We start from the raw sequence: 21,074 nt of genomic DNA on the forward strand, positions 1-21,074 counted from the left end.
GGGGCTACCCCTGGTCCCCTCATTACCTACTGGCCTCTAAGTACATGGCCTCACCTGCTCACAGGATGGGGTAGCTGGGCATGCATCCCGCCGAATGCCCAGGTGTGCACTGGACAGCTGCTGGGCATGTGTGACCCTATCAGCTTCCTGCAGGGTGAGCAAGGCCCTAACTGGTGGTGGGGTGGCGGGACAGGATGTCAGCATGCTCATAGGGAACTGGGCTCACTGTATCCACCTAAGCATGTGCAGATCAGGCAGTCTTCCTCGTGTACAAGTCTGTGCCCTATGGCCCAGTGATGGAGGTGCTGTCCTACCTGTCCCACTGTGCCGTGGGAAAGAGTGGCATCAGGAAGAGTGTCCAGCGGGAGTGGGAGCGGCAGCTGCTGTGGCAGGGGCTCATACTAAGACTCTGCATGGGCAACTTTTTCTATCGCTCAGCCTAAAGCCCCGCGGAGGACCCCACCTGTCATCAAGGCTGCCAGACTTAACTTCTAGACTCCTCCCTACCAGCTGTGCCCCAGGCTCCATGGGCCAACGCCAGGCACTGCTTTCACCCTCTGGAACTGTGGGCTCCTAAGGCCCTCAGGCCAGGGCAGTAGTTTTGGGTTAGGGCCTGGGGTGCAGCTTTCCTTTCAGCTCTCCCACCACACCCATGTGCCCCAGCACCAACATGAAGTAACCTGTGTGTACCCAAGACTGAAAGACCCATTGGAGGTGGGGCCAGGTGGTCAGAACTGCCCTCAGGGCCCCACTCCCTGCCCTGGGGTGTGGGCACTCAGATTTGGCAAGTTTTTTTTATACCTGAGACAGCCATTGTGTCCCTCACATCCTCTGTCAGGGTGTGACCTGCATACCCTGAACCTCATGGGCTAGCCAGTGGCCAGGCCTGAGGAAGTCATTCTGGTCAATAAACCACTATTTCTACAGCTGTGCCCCACGACTGTGTGTCCGTGGCCTGCTTTCCTGTGGTGTCTGTCCTCACATGGGTCAGCTCGAGGCAGCACAGTGAGAGAGGCTCAGAGGGTCCCCAAAAAGTTCCACCTTCAGGCCTAGCCTCCCGGCATCATCTGCTCTGGAGGTCAGGCCTATGGTAGGCGGGTGGGTGGGGCAAGGCCTGCCAGCACCTCCCTCAGTCTGCAGTGCAGACCCAGCCTCCTCTTGCCCCCTCCATAACCCACCAGGCCCCCCTCCCCTGGCCAGGGCAAGAGCAGAGTCCTTATGCTTCCAGGGCGGGCCCAGGAGCTTTCCCCATCCTTCCCCACTTTCTCTCCCTGACCCTTCCTGCTGCTCAGCTGCCTTCACTCCAGCAGCCCCAGTGACACACACTGGGCAGCTGCTGCTCCAGCAGGCCACTGAATAGGTCTAGGACTGCCACCAGCTCCCTGCCCTCATGCCACCTGGCCTTTTCCTGCCCTCTCCACCAGCCCCACACAGAGGTTAGATGTGGACCTTGGGCCCTGGGGCTCAGACGGGAGGACCTGCATGGTCACTGGTAGTGACAGTGCTGTGGGACCAGAGCTGGAGAAGGGAAGACCAGGAGGCTGGAGCAGGAACAGGCACACAGGTGCAGGAGGAGGGGAGTCCCAGGCAGTAGCCTTTGGAGCAACATAGCTGCACTGAGTGGGGTCTGTGCCCAGCACCATTCTCAGTTGGCTCCTCCATAGGCCACAGAGCCACCAGGTGAGGGCTCTACTTGGCCCCAGTCATGGCAGGTACCACGTGGCTGTCACAGAAACAAAGTACAGGTCACACTGAGGAGTCTTTATTTCTCCGGGACACATAGGGCTAGGGCCTTAGAACCTCTTGCACAAAGGCTGCAGATGCCAATGGAGGGACCAAGATCAGAACAAGAACAAAGCCTGGTGCTTGGTCAAGGTTGGGAAAATGCCCAGTGGAGTGAGAAGGTGCTAGAACCTCCAGCCTCCACTCAGCCCTGGGGCAGACAGCAAACAGGCTATGCTCACTCTCCCTTTTACTCAGCATCCTAGCATTTGGACAGGAAAACTTAGGCAAAGATGAGTGGTAGGTACAGGCAAGTTGGGAAGAAGGGGGCCAGACGTCAGGAAGATGAGCTCAATGCTGCCTGCGGCAACAGTGGAACAAGGCTGCCCTCCCAGCCAGGTTGGGCAGTGGTTGACTGGTAGAGATCCCACGTGGTCCCAGGGCTGCCTTCCCCATCTGGCAGCCCCTCTGCTGCAGCTTCCAGATTAGTTTCAGCAGTTTCATATGCAGCACCAGCTCCTGAGGTATAGAGGGGGTCCCCTGTGAGGGCCAGAATAATACTGCACCCCTGTAGTCCCAGCAAAGGCCTCAGAGACTGCCTTTTCCCAAGGACTCAGAAGGAGGAACTAGGGCCTAGAGGGTGCCAGGAAGTGAGACGACTGGGCTGACTTCTGGGTGAAGGGGCAGAACCTAGGCTACATACACCCCACAATATGGCCTGCAGTTGCCCTGGCTCAGTGTATACGGAGGTACACGCTGAAAAGGAACGGAGGGCTGGGCCCAGGGTAGGTAGGAACGTCCCTGTGGCCAGCAGGCTCACCCCTTTGTGCTCAGAGGCTGGGACAGAGCCCCCTCCTGGAGTCTCAATTCAATCCCCCGTCCCCTACACAAACCCTAGGCCTGAATTCTCAGCGACCAGCCGTAAATTCCCAGTTGGAATCGAGCCTTTGGGACCAGCATCACCTAAGGAAGCTGACCTGCGGGTTTGTGGTGACGTAGAAGCCAGTGATACTCGCCTTCTCCAGTGTGCTCTGCTGGTCCACCACTATCCAGTCTAGCTCCAAGACAACCTTCTCGTCCATAGTTCACCGCTCCTCCCGGATCCAATGCTCCACTGCCTGCCACAACGAGGGCACCTGAGGGCAGTTCTGGGGCACTCAGCCCTCCACCCACCTATGCCGCCAACACTCACTGCTACCTTCTTCCCCAGCCCTCTGGCCTAACTGGCACCAGCCCTGAGATTACCAATGGTGGCCCTAACCACCTCTAGGCCTCTTCCTCTGTTCTCAGCCACACTAAAGAAGGGCTGCACAGTGGCCTGCCCTCCTCACACTCTCCTCTGTCCTGTAGGTGACTCCTGCCAGGTGTTCTTCTGGTGCTGATCCATGGCTTGGGCCACCTCCTCTGGGCTTTCCTGCAATCCCTGGCTACCTCACACACATTTCTGTGGGCTACCTGCCCTCCTCTCTGTCAGTTATATACCAGTCTCCAGGTTGACCTGGAGATCCCTAGGTGCAGGAAGCTGTGTGACTTAAGGGCCTGGCACTGGTCAGACGGAAACAGAACTGGGAGTCAGCAGGCAGGGGTGGATGGGCCTCTGCCTGACTGGCCCTGTCACCACCCCACTTTTGCCCTTGCACCCTCGAGGCTACTGGGGAGGTAGGTGTGGAGGAGGTCTGGGCCTGCCACATCATGCCCTCACATTAATACCTGCTCTGCTATGTGCTCTGTGCATGGCCCCGGCCCAACATGATCCACTCTTTGGAGGAGCAGGGAAATCACAGACAGGTCCTCTTCTCCACCCTGTCCCATGCCCTCACCCCACATGGGATCTTGCATGCTGTACCCGACAGTAAAGGGCCACGGACTCACCAGCCTTCAGCTGCCTGTCCCAGGATACACCCAGTGTAGCCATCCAGGTCTGAAGCCACCCGTAGTACCTCCACTGCGGCCCAGTCAGCACAGCCCATGTGGTGCCCATGAGAAGGGGCCAGGCCCTGGTGACTCAGCCTTACTCATTACCTCCAGCTCACATTGCTGTGCCACCTGGAGCAAGGGCTGGTTTTGGGGCTGGCAGGTCTGTTGTGCCTCCTCATGCTTCTGTAGCAGAGCCTGTGTGAGCACTGGGGAGGGAAGGGAGGGACCCTCAGCAGGTGGTGGGGACGGGGGCAGGCCCAGGGCATGCCTCACTCCTCCATGCCCACCCACGCTGTCCAGGCCCCAGCATTACACTACAGAGCAGCCAGGCCAGAGGGGAAGATGGGAAGCCCAGGGGGAAGTAGGCAGGCACTTCCTGTACCAGAAAGGTGGCTAGAGTTCTGGCCCACACCAGCCCCCAGGCCGCCCTCACCTGGGGCAGTGCCCTTCCCCAGAGGGACAGAGGTTACCGGGGGAGGGGGGACAGGCCAGCGGTTGTAGGCCAGGCTCAGAAGACTAAGGGAGTGGGAGGAGGCACACCAGGAGAAAGGCTGTAGTCTGGAGGCTTCCTCGCTCAGATGGCCACAGGCCAACCATTCCATCATTCACAGGTACCCACAGAGATGCCCAGAGACCACCATCCCAGGCAAAAACCTGGAAAACAAGGAGGAAAGATGGGTCACTGGGCAGGGTAGCGGGCAGCTGCCGCCCACTAAGGGGTGTGGTTATGCTGCTCTTCAGGAGGGGCACAGCCGTCCCTGCCCCCCGCCCACAGCTCCCAGTCCCCTCACAGCAGCCAGAGCACAGGGATGGGCAAGGACCCTGAGTGGCCCAAGGATGGGTGCTGGAGAACCCACCATCTCACACTGCATGTGCATGCCAGGCCTGCCGGAATCCTGACTGCACACCTGGGCAGTGAGACAAAACAGGAGAGAGAGAGACTCTGCAGTAACAGGAAAAGCAAACCTCTGATAAAATCATCACTCAAATGAAGACGACGCAGCCTTGATAAACAAGATGGAGACGCTACCTCGGATGACAAGGCAATCCGCCAAAATAAAAATGATGGCAAGAAAACCCCAAGTAGGAACCTTTATGTCGTATGAGCCGAGAGAGACTCAGTGCCGGGGAATCTGTGTTGCTCAGAGAGGGATTTACCACACAATGCTCCCATGGTCCCCGCTAAACTGTGTCAGACACAGACTTGTGCACAATTGTCCAGTCTAACAGGAATAGACAGAAAAGAAAGGTTTCATGGGATGAAGAGAAACCACCAAGAAAAGAGAATATGGAAGATCATGAGCCAGAGCCCCAGACCCATAAGCGTCAAACAGCTAAATCTCTGTGGTACAGAGGGGTCCTCAACTGTTAGAAAACACAAAACCTGACACTCTGGTCCTGGGAAGACACCTCAACTTACAGCTGTTCTTGGGAGGGTCTGTGGGATCTCACTGCCAGCAGCCTGGCACTTACCATGCCCACAGCCTCCACTTCCTTTTTCTTGGCATTCTGTGCACACTTCATTTATCACATTAAATGTGTTTTAAACCAAGAGCCACCCTCAAGACATCTCCATACACAGGGACAAGAGACTCCTGGTTGATACTTTAGCTGCTAATCAGAAGATCAGCAGTTTGTGTCCACCCAGAGATGTCTTGGAAGAAAGGCCTGGTGATCAATTTAGGTACTTTCAAAAATCAGCCACTTAAGACCCTATGGAACACAGGTCTTCTCTGATACAGATGGGGTTGCCATGAGTTGAAATAGACTTGACAGCAACTGGTACTGGTAGGTATGGTTACCTGGTTACAGTGTATTCAATAAAGAGGCAAAATGAAAGGAAACAGACAAATACAGGGACACTTCAGCTGCTTTGCTCCATTTATCAAATGTTGCCACGAAGCCCAGGTCAATTCCCACTTTCCACTGGCTAAGGAACCAAAAGGTAAGAAGAGAGCTGCACCTGCTTCTGGGATAGAAGGGACTTAGTAATGACGAAGCAATGCAAAGATAGCCATTCACCACCAGCTAAATCAGCTAGGAGGAAAAGGCACTTGCCTACTGCAAAACCAAACCCATTGCTGTTGAGTCAATTCTGACTCATAGTGACCCTATAAGACAGAGTAGAGCTGCCCCATAGGGCTTCCAATTGAGCACCTGGTAGATTTGAACTGCCAAGCTTTTGGATAGCAGCTAAACTCTTAACCACTACTCCACCAGGGTTTCCTGTCTATGGCTGCAGCACCAAAAACATGCCCAAGCTTTCTGAAGGACAAAGAATGAGGTGTACAGAGAGTTTTTAAAAACACCCCACTAAGGGGAACCAGGGCTCCACGGAGAAATGGCAATTCCAAGGACAAGAAGATGTGTGCATGAATGAACACCTTCCCATATCAGAAAGTGAGGAAGTACTCAAAGAACGATGGGGACACATCCAAAGGACAGGGAGCCACCTGATATTCTCTCCTGGTCACATATGGTACAACTTGAGCATTAAAAAGGATAATCAGAGGCGTGGCCAAGATGGCTAACTAGGTAGACGATACCACGGATCCCTCTGGCAACAAAGACTCAGAAAAACAAGTGAATCAATCACATACATGGCAATCTACGAACCCTGACCATCAAACACTGAACTAAGGATTTGACCTGAGTGACAGGGGAGCGAAAAGCCGCATGCTGAAGCGGCGGCTGCTTCTGCAACTGGCGTCGCACGCCACAGCCTCGAGCCCTTGCAGTTCCCTGGTACCAGAGTGGTTGGGCTGATCACAGCTTACTGAGACGGGGCAAGCATGGGACGCAGCCTTAACCCCTAGCTCCCTGGAGTAACCTCAGCAGAGACTAAGCCAGCGCAAGCAGGCTGCACACTGACGTGGTTGACAGGAGAATGAGAGACCACAGGGAAGCAGCGACTGTTTTTAAAGTCTGGAGCCAGCGTCCCAGTCAGAAAACCTTGGTGCTGGGCTTTGGACTAAGAATAGAGGTGCAGATCATGGCTTCCTGAGATGGCTCAAGCACGGGACGCAGCCCTAACCCCCTGGAGTAACCTTGGCCAGAAACCCAGCAAGCACACACAGGGTGCACACTGACGCGGCTGAGAGAAGTAGAAACCACAGGGAAGCAGCAACTGGTTTTCGAGCCTGGAGCACAGCGTCCCAGCCAGAAATCCTTGGCACTGGGCTTTGGACTAGGAGTGGAGAAGCTGATCATGGCTTCCTGAGACAGCAGAAGCACAGGACAGCAGCCCTGACTCTTGGGGGCAATCTAGACCCAGCCAGCTCACACAGGCTACACGCCCCTCTGGAATATCAGATAAAACAGTCTTCACCAAGCAAGGTAAGTAACTTTGTCTAGATTGCTGGTTACTCCCTCCTATCTATCTGGTCCCTCCCCTCCCTGCCCTGGGCGGCTTCATTAACATTGGAACTTCCTGGGGCAGGGAGTGACATGCTCTGTTGGGTTTTTTTTTCTAACCCATTCTCCTGGCCTGAGAGAAGCAGCATTTAACAATCTTGGGTGGGGGTGGGGGGGGGGAGGAATCCATTCCCTGACTTCCCTAAACTGGAATAATAATATAGAACCAGCTCCAGCCAAGCAAAAGAGATCCACAGGCTTTGGCTTTCATCCATACAGGGAACCAGGTGGCTATTATAATGTAAAGGCAATTCTGATAGAGATCTGACTATAATTGTTTTAGCAAAGCAGTGGAAAGACAAGTTTTGGAGGTCTGATATTTCTCTACCTGTTAAACAGACCCCTCACTGATCCACAGCAGGGAACTGAGGGCTGAAGCTCCACCCAAACCACCTACCCACCTGCTAAAGGGGTCTGAGGATAGTGATGCCTACCAATCTTTAGAGGTACAAACATTGGGTGCCTAAGGTACAGCTGCAGAGCCCACCCACCAAAATGCTCTAAGAATAGAGACACTCCTACCTCACTGGCACGTGGGGGAAGGCTGTCAGCATCCTGCCCTCCTTGGAGTGTGACCCCTGCCGCTACTAGAATCTGGTGCATACAACCATCACCACTACTCCTCTAAGTTAATAGGTGACAGCCTACACCACACACTAGGTGACCCACAATCAGGACACCTAAGCTGATTCTATTCAAGAATAGTGAATGGACTCATAGGCTCATATATCTGGTAACAGCTCAAAATAGCTGGTAATAGGACAGAAGTGAGTCAAAGGTACAACAATCAAGACAGTGCAATCTAGTAGCCCAGCTGGGAATACTGAAACAAAACAAAACAAGAAGATAAGACTCAGTGAGCAAATATAAAATAAATTATTACAATATCTTATAGATGGCTCAGAGACACAGGTCGATTATCAAATCACATAAAGAAGCAGACCATGATTGCTTCTACGAATCCCCAAATTAAAGAATCAAAATCTTTCCAAAATGAAGATACAATCCTGGAATTGCCAGATGTAGAATACAAAAAACTAATATACAGAATGCTTCAAGACAACAGGGATGACCTCAGAAATGAAATAAGGCAATCTACAGAAAAAGCCAAGCAACACACTGATAAAGCAGTTGAAGAAATCAAAAAGATTATTCAAGAACATAGTGGAAAAATTAAAAAGCTACAAGAATCCATAGAGAGACAGCAATCAGAAATCCAAAAGATTAACAATAAAATTACAGATTTAGACAACTCAACAGGAAGTCAGAGGAGCAGAATCGAGGAACTGGAATGCAGAGTGGAGGAGGTAGAGGATAAGGCAATTGACACCAATGCAGTTGAAGAAAATTCAGATAAAAGAATTTTAAAAAATGAAGAAACCCTAAGAATCATGTGAGAATCTACCAAGAAGAATAACTTTTTTGTGACTGGAGTTCCAGAACTGGGGGGATAACAGAAAATAGAGAACAGTTGAAGATCGGTTGGCAGAAAACTTCCCTGGCATTATGAAAGATGAAAGGATATCTACCCAAGCTGCTCATCGAACACCATACAAGATAGGTCCCAAAAGAAAATCACCAAGGCATATTATCATCAAACTTGCCAAAACCAAAGATTAAGACAAAATTTTAAAAGCAGCCAGGGATAAGCAAAAAGTCACCTACAAAGGAGAATCAATAAGAATAAGTTCACAGAAACTACATCATCCTGAGACCAGAAGAAATAGATGGTGCCCGGCTATAACCGATGGCTGCCCTAACACGGAACACAACAGAGAACCCCTGAGGGAGCAGGAGAGCAGTGGGATGCAGACCCGAAATTATCATAAGACCAGACTTAATGGTCTGGCTGAGACTAGAAGGACCCCAGTGGTCACGGCCCCCAGACCATCTGTTGGCCCAGGACAGGAACCATTCCCGAAGCCAACTCTTCAGGCAGGGATTGGACTGGACAACGGGATGGAGAAGGATGCTGGTGAAGAGTGAGCTTCTTGGATTAGGTGGACACTTGAGACTATGTTGGCATCTCCTGCCTGGAGGGGAGATGAGAGGACGGAGGGGGTTAGAAGCTGGCAAAATGGACACAAAAATAGAGAGTGGAGGGAGAAAGTACGCTGTCTCCTTAGGGGGAGAGTAATTGGGAGTGTGTAGCAAGGTGTTTTTTTTAGCAAGGTGTATATGGGTTTTTGTGTGAGAGACTGACTTGATTTGTATACTTTCACTAAAAGCACAAAAAATTATAAAAAAAAAAAAAAAAAGAATAAGTTCAGACTACTCGGCAGAAACCATGCAGGCAAGAAGACAATGGGATGACATATATAGAGCACTAAAGGAGAAAAACTGCTAGCCAAGAATCATATCCAGCAAAACTCTCTCTCAAATATGAAGGTGTAATTAAGACATTTACAGATGAACACAAGCTTAGAGAATTTGCAAAAACCAAAGCTACAAGAATTACAAAAGGAAATTCTTTGGTCAGCAAATCAGTAATATCAGATACCAACACAAGATCACAGAACAGAACATCCTGATATCAACTCAAATAGGCAAATCACAAAAACAAAATAAGATTAATTTTTAAAAGAAAAAAAATGCTCAAAACAGGGAATCATTGAAGTCATTATGTAAAAGATTACAATAATCAGAAAAGAGGAACTAAATACAGGAGGCACAGATCTTCCATATGGAGAGGAAAATAAAGTGATATAGGAAGAAAGAAGTTAGGTTTTTACTTAGAAAATAGGGGTAAATATTAAGTAACCACAAAGAGGCCTAACAATTCCATACTTCAAAACAAAAACCAAGATAAACATAATGACTCAGCAAACATAAATTCAACTACTATGAAAATGAGGAACACACAATTTACAAAGAAAACTTCTCAGCACAAAAAAGTGAAAAATGAAATAGTCATTAACACACAAATAAAGGCATCAAAATGACAGCACTAAACTCATACTTATCTATAATTACACTGAAGGTAAATGGACTAAATGCACCAAAAAAGAGACAGAGAGTCTCAGACTGGACAAAAAAGCACGATCCGCCTATATGCTGCCTACAAGAGACACACCTTAGAGACACAAACTAAAACTCAAAGGATGGAAAAAAATATATTGAGCAAACAACAATCAAAAAAGAGTAGGAGTGGCAATATTAATTACTGACAAAATAGACTTTAACATTAAACCCACCACAAAGGATAAAGAAGGACACTACATAATGATTAAAGGGACAATTTACCAGGAACATATAACCATGTTAAATATTTATGCACCCAATGACAGGGCTGCAAGATACATAAAACAAACTTTAACAGAACTGAAAAGTGAGATAGACATCTCCACAATTATAGAAGGAGACTTCAACACACCACTTTTGGTGAAGGATAGGTCTTCCAGTAAGAAGCTCAATAGAGACACGGAAGATGTAATTGCTACGATCAACGAACTTGACCTCAAAGACTTATACAGAACGCTCCACCCAAAAGCTGCAAAGTATACTTTTTTTTCTAGTGCACGTGGAATATTCTCTAGAATAGACCACGTATTAGGTCATAAAACAAACCTTTGCAGAATCCAAAACATCGAAATATTACAAAGCATCTTCTCAGACCACAAGGCCAGAAAAGTAGAAATCAATAACAGAAATATCAAGGAAAAGAAATCAAACACTTGGAAACTGAACAATACCCTGCTGAAAAAAGACTGGGTTATAGAAGACATTAAGGAGGGAATAAAGAAATTCATAGAATGCAACAAGAATGAAAATACTTCCTATCAAAACCTCTGGGACACAGCAAAAGCAGTGCTCAGAGGTCAATTTATATCGATAAGCGCACACATACATAAAGAAGAGCCCAAATCAGAGAACTGTCCCTACAACTTGAACAAACAGAAACCGAGCAACAAAAGAATCCATCAGGCACCAGAAGAAAACAAATAATAAAAATTAGGGCAGAATTAAATGAATTAGAGAACAGAAAAACAAATGAAAGAATTAACAAAGCGAAAAGCTGGTTCTTTGAAAAAAATTAACAAAATTGATAAACCATTGGCCAGACTGACTAAAGAAATACAGGAAAGGAAACAAATAACCCATATAAGACATGAGATGGGCCATATCACAACAGACGCAACTGAAAGTAAAAGAATCATAACAGATTACTATGAAAACTTGTACTCTAACAAATTTGAAAACCTAGAAGTAATGGATGAATTCCTAGAAACACACTACCTACCTAAACTAACACAATCAGAAGTAGAACAACTATATAGACCCATAACAAAAAAAGAGATTGAAAAAGTAATCAAAAAACTCCCAACAAAAAAAAAAAAAGCCCTGGCCCGGACGGCTTCACTGCAGATCTCTACCAAACTTCCAGAGAAGAGTTAACACCACCACTACTAAAGGTATTTCAAAGCATAGAAAAGGATGGAATACTACCTAACTCATTCTATGAACCCTGCATATCCCTGATACCAAAACCAGGTAAAGAACCACAAAAAAAGAAAATTACAGACTTTTTACCCCTCATGAACATAGATGCAAAAATCCTCAACAAAATTCTAGCCAATAGAACTCAACAACATATCAAAATAATAATCCACCACGACCAAGTGGGATTTATACCAGGTATGCAAGGTTGGTTCAATGTTAGAAAAACCATTAATGTAATCCACCATATAAATAAAACAAAAGACAAAAACCAACCACATGATCTTATCAATTGATGAGGAAAAGACACTTGACAAAGTCCAACACCTATTCACGACAAAAACCCTCAGCAAAATAGGAATAGAAGGAAAATTCCTCAGCATAATAGAGGGCATTTATACAAAGCCAACACTGAGCATCAACCTAAATGGAGAGAGTCTGAAAGCATTATCTTTGAGAAGGGGAACCAGACAAGGATGCCCTTTATCACCACTCTTATTCAACATTGTGCTGGAAGTCCTAGCCAGAGCAATTAGGCTAGACAAAGAAATAAAAGGCATCCAGATTGGTAAGGAAGAAGTAAAATTATCTCTATTTGCAGATGACATGATCTTATACACAGAAAACCCTAAAGAATCCTCAGGAAAACTACTGAAACTAATAGAAGAGTTCAGCAGAGTTTCAGGTTACAAGATAAACATACAAAAATCACTTGGATTCCTCTACATCAACAAAAAGAACATCGAAGAGGAAATCACCAAATCAATACCATTCACAGTAGCCTCCAAGAAGATAAAACACTTAGGAATAAATCTTACCAAAGATGTGAAAGACCTATACAAAGAAAACTACAAGGTACCACTGCAAGAAACTAAAACAGACCTACACAAGTGGAAAAACATACCTTCCTCATGGATAGGAAGACTTAACATAGTAAAAACGTCTATTCTACCAAAAGCCATCTATACATACAATGCACTTCCAATCCAAATTCCAATGACATTTTTTAATGCGATGGAGAAACAAAGCACCAACTTCATACGGAAGGGAAAGAAGACCCGGATAAGTAAAGCATTACTGAAAAAGAAGAAGAAAGTGGGAGGCCTCACTCTACCTGGTTTCAGAACATATTATACAGCCACCGTAGTCAAAACAGCCTGGTACTGGTACAACAGGCACATAGACCAATGGAACAGAACTGAGAACCCAGATATAAATCCAACCACATATGAGCAGCTGATATTTGACAAAGGCCCAGTGTCAGTTAATTGGGGAAAAGATAGTCTTTTTAACAAACGGTGCTGGCATAACTGCATATCCATTTGCAAAAAAATGAAACAGGACCCATACCTTACACCATGCACAAAAACTAACTCCAAGTGGATCAAAGACCTAAACAATAAAGACTAAAACGGTAAAGACCATGGAAGGAAAAATAGGGACAACATTAGGATCACTAATAAAAAGCATAAACAGAATACAAAACATTACTAAAAATGTCGAAGAGAAACCAGATTAACCGGGAGCTCCTAAAAATCAAACACCTATGCTCATCTAAAGACCTCACCAAAAGAGTAAAAAGACCACCTACAGACTGGGAAAAAATTTCAGCCACGACATCTCCGACCAGCGCCTGATCTCTAAAATCTAGGTGATACTGCTAAAACTCAACCACAAAAAGACAAACAACCCAATTAAAAACTGGACAAAGGATATGAACAGACACTTCTCTAAAGAAGACATTCAGGCAGCTAACAGATACATGAGGAAATGCTCTTGATCGTTAGCCATTAGAGAAATGTCACTCCAACAAGGCTGGCATTAATCCAAAAAACACAAAATAATTACTGTTGGAGAGGATGTGGAATGTAAAATGGTACAACCACTTTGGAAATCAATTTGGTGTTTCCTTCAAAAACTAGAAATAGAACTACCATATGACCCAGCAATCCCACTCCTCGGAATATAACCTAGGCACATAAGAGCCTTTACCAAACAGATATATGCAGACCCGTGTTTACTGCAGCACTGTTTACAATAGCTAAAACATGGAAGCAACCAAGGTGTCCATCAATGAATGAATGGATAAATAAATTATGGTCTATTCACACAATGGAATACTACACATCGATAAAGAACAGTGATGAATCTGTGAAACATTTCATAACAAGGAGGAACCTGGAAGGCATTATGCTGAGTGAAATTAGTAAGTTGCAAAAGGACAAATATTGTATAAGACCAGAATTATAAGATCTTGAGAAACAGTTTAAACTAAGAAGAACACATTCTTTAGTGGTTATGAGAGGGGGGAGGGAGGGTGAGAGAGGGTTGTTTAGTGATAAGATAGTAGATAAGAACTACTTTAGGTGAAGGGAAGGACAACATTCAATACAGGGGAGGTCAGTTCAACTGGACAGGACTGAAAGCAAAGAAGTTTCCTGAATAGACTGAACGCTTCGAAGGTCAGCAAAGCAGAGGCAGGGGTTTGGGGACTGTGGCTTCAGGGGGCATCTAAGTCAATTGGCAAAATAAAATCTATTAAGAAAACATTCTGCATCCCACTTTGAAGTCTGGCATCTGGGGTCTTAAATGCTAGCAAGCGGCCATCTAAGATGCATCAATGAGTCTCAACCCACTTGGATCAAAGGAGAATGAAGAACACCAACCTTACAAGGTAATTATGAGCCCAGGAGACAGAACTGGCTACATAAACTAGAGACTACATCATCCTGAGACCGGAAGAACTAGATGGTGCCCAGTGACAACCAATGACTGCCCTTACAGGGAACACAACAGAGAACCCCTGAGGGAACAGGAGAACAGTGGGACGCAGACCCCAAATTGTCATAAAAAGACCAGACTTAATGGTCTGAGACTAGAAGGACCCCAGCGGTCATGGTCCCCAAACCTTCTATTGGCCCAGGACAGGAACCATTCCTGAAGCCAACTCGTCAGAGACATGGATTGGACTGGAAAATGGGTTGGAGAGAGATGCTGATGAGGTGTGAGCTACTTGCATCAGGTGGACACTTGAGACTATGTTGGCATCTCCTGTCTAGAGGGGAGATGGGAGGGTAGAGGGGGTTAGAAACTGGCAAAATGGTCACGAAAGGAAAGACTGAAAGGAGGGAGAGGGCTGACTCATCGGGGGAGAGTAAATGGGAGTATGTAGTAAGGTGTGTATAAGTTTATATGTGAAAGACTGACTTGATTTGTAAGCTTTCACTTAAAGCACAATAGAAATTATTTAAAAAAAGGATAATCAGATATGTTCTTCAGATTTCTGAAGTGTATACATCAATAAAAAATTTTAAAAAGACAATCACCCAAAAATTTAAGGAAGAAATAAAACCCACTGTACACAATTCTTCCAGAAAACTGAAGAAAGACTTCTCAGCTCATTCTGAGGCCAACCTTACCCTGATACCCAAATCAGAGGACGAAAGAACAAGAGAACAAAATGCAGATCAATATCCTTCATAAACATAGAGGTGAAAATTCTTAAGATTTTAGCAAACTGAATCCAGCATGTAGAAAAAGGACAACATATCATGACCAGGTAGGATTTACATAAGAATGCAGTTTATCCCAGAAATTAAAAAAAATCAGCCAATGCGATTCACCATATTAACAGAAAAACCACATGATGACCTCAACAGATACAGAAAAAGGATTTAACAAAATCCAACATCCAGTCCTGATAAAAATACACTAATCCTGGGGCCAACCAATATCACCTGACCCCACAGAGAGGGGGCCCAGGATCACTTGGAGGAATTTTTGCCACAAACGTTTAATCTGGATCTAATCAGGCCTGTGAGGGCACTGGGTTTTTGGGTTTTTTAATCAGGCCTCTAGATATGCCTCCCAATTTACAGAAAATATAGATTCATGGTGAAGCATTATAATATTCTTATACATTTAGAGACGTATAGAAATATGACAAACTGTTAATGCTGAGGAAACCCTGGTGGAGTAGTGGTTAAATGCTACAGCTGCTAACCAAGAGGTCAGCAGTTCGAATCCTCCAGGCGCTCCTTGGAAACTTTACGGGGCAGTTCTACTCTGTCCTATAGGGTCGCTATGAGTCGGAATCGATTCGATGGCAGTGGGTTTGGTTTTGGTTTGGTTAATGCTGAATGCAGGTAGAAAGCATATACGTATCCATTGTATTATTTTTTCAACCTTTCTAAATGTCTGAACTTTTTTTTTTTTTTTTAACAATAATTTTGGAGAAAACAAAATCAAAAGTGGGAAACCTAATGGAGCTAGGGGACCTGCCTTACATCCCTTGCAGGAAGGGCCCCAGCGTCCCCAGTATTCCTGGGTGGGGACGCCTAGGAGTTGCCAAGGCTCAAGAGGCATTGGTTGCGCTTGTGGCTCACAGGGGAAACGTCTCAGGCGTCAAAGGGAATTCCTGGGAATTCCATGCGCAGCCGGAGAGGGATGTGGCCCCAAAGGACGCGCCAGTCCTGGACAGACCATCTTCCACAGCGGGGCAGTCAAGGGCCACGCGGGCGGCAGCCACCCAGGTCTGTCCCGTGGGCTGGCCGAACACCAAGGACTTGGGCCATCCTGCCTGGAGGAGGTGGGGAGCACCGAGGAGTCCGAACAAGGAGTTTCTGGACGTCGTTCTACGCGGGCAACTGACAAAACTGACGAGCCTCATCTGTCACCAAAAAAGCCCGCCGGGGGGCTCATCCCGAGAGTCCTCTTTCCCGGGGAACCCCTTGCGTGGCCCGCCGCCCCGCCCGCGCACCTCGGTGGCCGTCCTGCAGCCGCAGGCGCTGGCTGTACAGGCGCTTCTCGGTGAGGTGCTGGGTCTCCAGCAGCCCCTGCACGATCTCGAACACGCTGCCGTCGAGGAGCGCCAGGGCCAAGTCGCTGAGCGTGGTGTAGGACAGGCGCCGCTGGCAGGAGCTACGAACAGAGGGCGCGTGAGCGCGGAGGGGCCGCGGGTCGCCTCGGCCCGGCCACCGCCCACCTCGCCCCCGGTCGTGCACCTGGGCAGCTCTTTGCAGCGCCGACGGCAGCTGGTAATGTCGCTCCTGCTGCCGGGCTCCGTCCGCCGCCTCCTCGAAGGCGCCGGGGTAGCGCTCCCTCTCGCTGGCGCCCCGCCTGCCGCCGGCCACAGCGACGCGTCGCGTCTTTTACCTCAGTCGACAGCCCGGTGCGCTCCGCCGCCCGCCCGGCCGAAGCTCGCCCCGCCCCTGCGTCATCGGGACTAACTCGCCCCGCCCCCGGCCCGCCCGCCTCGAGGACCGCCCTCCCGCCCCGCCTCTTCCGGAAGGAGGCTGGTCCAGAAAGAGGCTCGCCCCGCCCCTACGGGGAGGTGCCCAAGGGATCCCGCCTTGTCCTTGGCCATTACCCTGCTGCCCTGCACCCGCGCCCTTGGAGTTTGGATAAAATATGCAGACCCAGCAGCCAGGTCAATTCCAGGCTAGATTCTGGCCGCCCCAAGGAGAAGGCCAGCTAGTTATTCCCGGGCAACCTAGAGGAGCAGAAGGTGCATCTCAGTCTCCAGGTGAAAGGAAGGAGAAGGGTCTGGTGGGTGGCAGGGTGTTTCATGACTGAAGGCCTACCACAGGTTTGGAAGGTTGGAGAGAGTGCAGCTTGTAGATGTCTCCTTCCCTGCAGTGAGTGATCTGGCTGTCAGTGTGTTACTGTCTACTTTAGGCTTCTGGAAAAGAAACGTAGATCCCCATTTGGTAGTGGATTTGATGTAATTGCATTTCAGGTGTAGACAGCACATCTGTATACCGCTACTCTCATTTAACTTGCGGTTCTAGGAACATTATTTACTTGAGTTCTTAGATCATTGCATTGAAAGGCTGAGCAGCCCATTGCATATCTTGATGTTCGCCTACGTGGCATCGTCCTTCAAGGTGACAGGTTGTCCTCATTACACATGTGCGCACAGAGGCTCAGATGATGTCATTTACCAAGGATTCACTCAGTGCAATTAAACCCCAGACTGGATTTTTGACTCTTAGAGCTAAATAAATCCTGGTGGGTTAAAGTTTTGCATACTTAAAAAAAAAAAAAAGAATATGTAGGTAAGTGGTAGGTTAAAGTTTTAAATATTTAAAAAAAAAGAATATGTAGGTAGATTTTTTTTTATTATAAGTGGACAGAAAACCAGAATCAACAAAATGAAGAATTAGAAGTCTAGTAACATAAAATCTAAGCACCCATTTTTTTTTATCATCTGTATCACATTTCTGGTGTTATGATTAAATATTATATGTAAAGCACATGGCACGTAAGTGATAAATGATGTCTGCTGTCTTCCTTAATTGAAATTTTAATATGAATTTCATTGCTGGATGTGTTAGGAAACTAGTTTGAAATTTAGATTCATAAAATAGTTTAAAACTTTTATGTGCAACATGCAGTTAAATAGCTCTTCTTAGTACCAACTCAGACTTTAAAAACTTTAAACTACAAATAACAGCTCTCAGAGGTACCATTTTGAGGAAAACCATTTTCATACCCCAGAGCATGGACAGTCTTGGCCACTCAGGGAACAGTGTCTACATATCGTATCTAAACGCTCCTTCACAAAGTACCGCCTCTCACTCAAAGATTGCTTTGTGCTGTCACTCAAATGTTGACTCTGTAGAACATTTACATTTATATGCATCTTAGAATGTAATGGTGTGAAATCCTTTTCCATTTGCTGTTAATAAAAAAGAGATGAGTCTTCTAGAATCAAAAGCCAGTTCTCATGGTTTGTCTGGGTGGCGCAAGCTGTTTGTGCTCCACTACGAACCTAAAGACTTGTGGTTCAAACCCACCTAGTGACACATCAGAAGAGAGGCCTGGCAATGTGCTTCCATAAAGATTAGAGCCAAGAAAGCCCCATGGAACAGTTCTACTCTGTAACACACGGGGTCGCCAAGAGTCAGAATTGACTCCAGGGCAACAGGTTTATTTATTTTTTTTGGTCCATTCATGCATTCCAACAGAATGCAGAAATCACTGAGCAATATCACTAGTATCACACACAAGTAGAATTTTGCTGAAGATAATTCAAAAATGGTTGCAGTAATATATCAACAGGGAGCTGCCAGAAATTCAGGCCAGATTGAGAAGATGATGTGGAATGAGGGATATCATTGCTGATGTCAGATGGATCTTGGCTGAAAGCAGAGAGAACCAGAAAGATGTTTACTTGTGTTTATTGTCTATGCAAAGACATTCGACTGTGTGGACCACCACAAATTATGGATAACATGGTGAAGAACAGGAATTCTAGAACCTTTAACTGTGCTCATGTGGAGCCTGTACATAGACCAAGAGGCAATTATTCAAACAGAACAAGAGATACTGCATGTTTTAAAATCAGAAAAGATGTGCGTCAGTTGTATCTTTCACTAAAGTTATTCAACCTGTTTGCTGAGCAAATAATCCGAGAAGCTGGACCATATGAAGAAGAATGTGGCATCAGGATTGGAGAAAGACTCGTTAACAACCTGCGTCACGCAGATAATACAGCCTTGCTTGCGGCAAGTGAAGAGGACTTGAAGCAGTTACTGATGAAGATAAAAGAGTACAGCCTTCAGTATGGATTATACCTCAACATAAAGAAAACAAAAAGCCACACAAAATAGACAATAGATACGTGGTAACTTTGAAGGGTAAGACAGCACACAATACTGGGAAAGTCAGCACAACTTTCCAAGGCAAGTTCATAAAAGCTTCGTAGATACAACCAAACTTCCCGAGGGACTGAATTACCGGGCTGAGGAGTAGGGACCGTGGTATCGGGGACATCTAGCTCAACTGGCATAACATAGTTTATAAAGAAAACATCTACATCCTACTTTGGTGAGTAGTGTCTGGGGTCTTAAAAGCTTGTGAGCAGCCATCTAAAATAATCCACTGGTCTCACACCATGTGGAGCTAAGGGAGAATGAAGAAAACCAAAGACACAAGGGAAATATTAGTCCAAAGGACTAATGGACCGCAACTACCACAGCCTCTACCAGACTGAGTCCAGCACAACTTGATGGTGCCCGGCTACCACTACTGACTGCTCTGACAGGGATCACCATAGACAGATCCAGAGAGAGCTAGAGAAAAATGTGGAACAAAATTCTAACTCACACAAAAAAACACCAGACTTGCTGGTCTGACAGAGACTGGAGAAACCCTGAGAGTATAGCCCACAGATACCCTTTTAACTCAGTAATGAAGTCACTCCTGAGATTGACCCTTTGTACAAATAATCTGGTCGACAGGCCCGTAAAACAAAACGAGACTAAAAGGCACACCAGCAAGGACAAGAACGCAAGAGGGGACAGGAAAACTGGTAATGGGGAACCCAAGGTTGAGAAGAGGAGAGTGTTGATATGTCATGGGGCTGGCAAGCAATGTCACAAAACAATATGTGTATTAATTGTTTAATGAGAAACTAATTTTCTCTGTAAACCTTCATCTAAAGCACAATTAAAAAACAAGAAAACAAAAATCCTCACAACTGGACCAATAAGCAACATCATGATAAAGGGAGAAAATATTGAAGTTGTCAAGGATTTCATTGTACTTGGATCCATAATCAATGCCCACAGAAGCAGCAGTCAAGAAATCAGACGACGTATTGCACTGGGCAAATTTGCTACAAAAGACCTTAAAGTGTTAAAAAGCAAAGATGTCACTCTGAGGACTAAGGTGCGCCTGACCCAGGCCATGGTATTTTCAATCTCCTCATATGCATGTGAAAGCTGGGCAATGAATAAGGAAGACCAAAGAATTGATGCCTTTGAGTTATGGCGCTGAGAAGAATATTGAATATACCACTGACTGCTAAAGAATGAGCAGATCTGTCTTGGAAGAAGTACAGCCAGAATGGTCCTTGAAACGAGGATGGTGAAGACTTTGTCTCACTTGCTTTGGACATGTTCTCAGGAGGGACCAGTTCCTGGAGAAGGACATCATACGTGGTAAAGCAGAAAACCCATTGCTGTTGAGTCTCTTCCGACTCAAAGCGACTCGATAGGACAGAGCAGAACTGCCCCATAGGGTTTCCAAGGAGCAGCTGATGGATTTGAACTGCCAGTCTTTTGGTTAGCAGCTGAGCTCTTAACCACTGTGCCACCAGGGCCACGGCAAAGTAGAGGGTCAGCAAAAAAGAGGAAGACCTTCAGTGAGATGGATGGACACAGTGGCTGCTACAGTGGGCTCAAGCATAACAAAGATTGTGAGGATGGTGCAGGACCGGGCAGTAATTTGTTCTGTTCTACACAGGGTCGCTATGAGTTGAATGGACTTCAGGGCACCCAAAACATGAAGCATTTCCTGATTTCCACTAGGTGGCACTGCAGTGCCATGTGATAGGGTTATAAGACGTAGAGACAGAACAAGATTTCTGCTTCGAAGAATCTTTTTCTGTGCAGAAATACCTGATAAAACACGACAGATAGTATAGCAGGGGAGAACGAGATGCTAAGGGAACCGCTGATGTGGCCCAGGGCCTCTCTGGGAAAAGCTTTTGGGTAATATTCCCCTTTCTGGCCACACATACCTGAAGTAATGTTTGAATCCTTTGGCAGTTATTTTCTACCTCAAACAGGGTTCACCGT

At 46.7% G+C, this 21,074-nt stretch overlaps 1 pseudogene; it reads right to left on the minus strand.

Annotated features, from left to right (window-relative positions):
- Positions 1-1,626: 1,626 nt before the first annotated feature.
- On the minus strand, positions 1,627-16,709 carry LOC100655027 (protein DGCR6-like; annotated as a pseudogene).
- Between the last annotated feature and the right edge of the window lie 4,365 nt (positions 16,710-21,074).

Source organism: Loxodonta africana, chromosome 19, assembly GCF_030014295.1.
Source record: "Loxodonta africana isolate mLoxAfr1 chromosome 19, mLoxAfr1.hap2, whole genome shotgun sequence".
Classification (NCBI taxonomy): Eukaryota; Metazoa; Chordata; class Mammalia; order Proboscidea; family Elephantidae; genus Loxodonta; species Loxodonta africana.